Source organism: Ursus maritimus, unplaced genomic scaffold (assembly GCF_017311325.1).
Source record: "Ursus maritimus isolate PB19 unplaced genomic scaffold, ASM1731132v1 scaffold_20, whole genome shotgun sequence".
Lineage (NCBI taxonomy): Eukaryota > Metazoa > Chordata > Mammalia > Carnivora > Ursidae > Ursus > Ursus maritimus.
In genome coordinates, this window is record NW_024424453.1 from 3330072 (window position 1) to 3333864 (window position 3793).

Consider the following 3793-nt stretch of genomic DNA (forward strand, 5'->3'; position numbering starts at 1 on the left):
AATGTCATAGAGAAGAGGATGTACCTGGGACCCATATGGCCCTCTCCCAAGCTGGATGTAAAAACATGAATTTAGCTTTCAACAGAACATTGTTCTTTACAGACAAATTTTCCATTGTGAGAAATTTCCCCAGTCTCATCTTGTTTTGTCCCTGAAAGACTGGTCTGGAAGTGACCTCCTCTATAAAAATTCTGTTTGCCAGGAATTGAAAATTTGTCGGGTCTGCAACAGAGGAAGCCAGCCATATTCAGTTAGAGGCCTGAGAAATAAGGCACACCAACAACATAGTCGATGAAAAACTCTAGACCTTCATAGGCCTATCTTCTAAGTTGAATACACTTTGTGTCAGATTGCTGCTTTAAAACAAGCAAACAAACAAACAAAACCCCATTTCAGTGAAATGTTTATTGGTCTTTGGGGTAGAAACAGGAATTTCTTTTCCAGGAAGCATATTCCCATCATGCTTCCACAGAAACCAATGCAGCAATCCTTGCTGATTCTGTTTCTGAGTTTGGCCACAAAGCAGTCTGTCCTGCGCTATTTGTCTCTGAGGATGAAACCTGGCTTACACAGAACCACATAGAAATCCCAGGCTGTAGATACCAATGCTTGGGTCATATTTGATCTGCAGATCAATGAGTTCCTGATCTCTAAATAAAAGATTCTCCTATTGGAGAAGTTGTTTCTGTTAACTCAAACATAGTCACCTTTAGAACTTTCTCCAGGATTTCCTCTGCCTTGACATGGAATGTGCAGTGGATGGCAAAGTTTTCATTTCTGTTGATGCCAAAGGATCTGATGCTGTGCCTGGCTTTGGAGAACACAAGGGTCTGGCCTATGAGCTGTCCCAGTGCCTTGGCTGCCAGAGTCCGTCTGTTTCCACTCTCCCTCACCCCAAAGAGGCTGAGGCAGAGCTTGTGGATGGGAAGTTCCCACATGGTACTCTCCTTTTCACCTTGATATTGTGCCATGATGGAGAACAGGAAAAGCCAGATTACTTCTTGTTAAGTGTATTCAAATTATGGCTCCAATTCTTGTACTTATCTTTAAAAATGGTATCATATCATCAAAGACAATTGAGAATTAAATGGTCCTTCAGGAATCTTTTAATGTGAACAAAATATTCATTTGAGAACTACCTATAAGGAAGGAGAAGGAGTGTAGAATCCCAAACATCCGATGATCTTCATTTTTATGTGAAAGTTCTTAAAGAAACTCAGATTCCAGATGGTTTCAAAGAAATATATATTATAAAATTATAAATGTACAAAGTTTTATATCCCCCTACACTACCCAAATCACAACTTGAACACGGTGGTCTTTATTAGTGGCTAACATTCCGTAACCCTCTTTATAATCCATTTTCTTTTCATTTTCTCAGACCAGAAACATCTACAGCTTAATAGCTTAAAATTAATCTCTCTTTGAAACAGTCAAGACCCTCATGGTTGATTTTTAAGCCCTGGCCTCATTCTCTGCTAAGAACTATTATCCAAGAATTTTTAAAATTCTGCAAATATATAATTCAACACTTCCAAATCTATAATGATTGGTTCATATCCTAATAGCAATCTCAGATCTTTTTTTAAAAAAGGTGTACCAAGATAGAGTGGGAAGATTCTGAGGGTGATTTATAAGACTAAAAATTGTATAGAACACCAGGCAGATTTGAAAAATCTGGATGTTGGACAACATCTTTTGAAGGCTTTACCCAGAGTCACTTTCTATGGAAATAGATTGAACTCTAATTCAGTCCTGCAGGTAAGGAAAAATAAATCCACTGGAGACTTTTGGATAAGTTAACACCACCACACAGCATTCAGGAGTAGATTTTGAAGCAGATGTGACATTCCCTTTCTTTTCACTTTTTATGATCAGCCTTAAGCCACAACTAAATGGATTTAAGCTGCAGGCTAAAACTAGATTGGTAAATGGCCCAATGGCCAGATCCCTAACTTTCTCATTGGACATTTTAAAAAAGGCTTAGAACAAAATCAGACCTCATCCATTAAGCCTCTGAGGAGGGAACGTTTTGATAAAGACACCTGACGATACTATAAGCAACAAGGAATTAGATAAATAGTTGTGCTGTGCTGGCTAAGAATCTTGTAGCCTAAAGTAAAGTTGGTGACCAATAAAATTGCTTCAAAAAGACATCGGGAACTTTATTTCTTATTTTTCTTTACTGTCACCCAGCTTCCCTTGCTATGAGTTATTTTAATAAATCATTGAATGAAGAATCAACCAAGAAATGACTTTTTAGACAGTAACATCACAACATGCCAGGAAATCAAAAATCTAATATCTCTTCTGGTTCTGGAAAATATGGAGTAGATGCATTTATTTCTCTCTCCAACCAAGTAAAGCTAAAAACCCTAGATGTTATATACAAAACAAATAAGAAGAGATGTTAAGGGCAAGAAGAGGAAGGCAGATCGACTAGAAACACTGAAATGTGAGCAACAGCACAGTGGTGAGTCTGTTGTGTTTTCTTTTTGCCTCCTATGCATTTCTGACTGCTCTAGAAGTTCCAACTGGCACCAAAAAAAAGTTTCAAGAAAAGTTTGTTCTCTCCTACTGAAGAATCATATAAGCAGCAGCCTAGAAATACAGAAAAATGTTTACAATTAACACCTACTCCAGCAAAAACATTGAGAAAAACCCCCACACACAAGGAAGGCTGAGTGAAGAGTCTAGACTTCACTTTCACTCATAGTAATGAAGAACCTTCCTCTTCCCCATTGAGGTGATGTCAGTGGAGGCTGAAAGGATAGCCTGACTTACCAATGTCCAGGGGTGACTGATACTTTTCTGGGTAATTGTTCAGTTTATTTGTATTTTATATTTCTTACCTAATATTTTTCCTATGTCTCCTGCTTCAACTCTAATATTATTTATTTATATCATATGTGTATATGATGTATGTAATATATATTATATATTTTGCCAGGAATTTGCTCTACATTGAATCATTTTCTAGGAACAGCTTTGATTACTTTAATCTTCTATATGTGATTATTTTGTTTTCCACATTCACTCATATTTTCTCTTACACATACTTAATACTTTTTTAGATTCATAAACATTTTACTCTAACTTAATGAATTGAATTAAACATTAGTTAAGAATATGTTTAGTGGGGGCGCCTGGGTGGCACAGCGGTTAAAGCGTCTGCCTTCGGCTCAGGGCGTGATCCTGGCGTTACGGGATCGAGCCCCACATCAGGCTCCTCTGCTATGAGCCTGCTTCTTCCTCTCCCACTCCCCCTGCTTGTGTTCCCTCTCTCGCTGGCTGTCTCTATCTCTGTCAAATAAATAAATAAAATCTTAAAAAAAAAAAGAATATGTTTAGAGATAATAGTAAAAGCCATATAATTAGCCATATAATAACTTAATAGGACTTCAGTTTTCCCTTATTCTCAGAAAGACTGGAGATAGAGGTAATGTAATCAATATGGCAACAAAGATTGTTTCCAACCTCAGTCTCTCTCACAAGCAGACAAACTAGCAACTATTCATAGACAAGATGCCATTTTGAAAATCCCAGAACCCAGGGATGGGAATGAAACATCCTCCTGCACCACAAAGACTGAGAAGAACCACATTAGAAGATTAAGAGGAGCAGAACAGATATACTTGGACCATATCACCCCTCCCCCAGGTTGGCACAGTACTGCACTGAAAGTCCCCATTACCCTGACCAGGTCTATGGTGTTTCCAGTGGGAAAAGAGAGCCTAAAGTGGATATGTATGCCCCCAGCATTGTGGGATGCTTCTTGGGAGCCCCACTTGGG

General features: G+C 38.3%; 1 pseudogene; it reads right to left on the reverse strand.

Annotated features, from left to right (window-relative positions):
• Window positions 1–358: 358 nt before the first annotated feature.
• On the reverse strand, window positions 359–971 carry LOC103664432 (annotated as a pseudogene).
• Window positions 972–3793: the final 2822 nt, after the last annotated feature.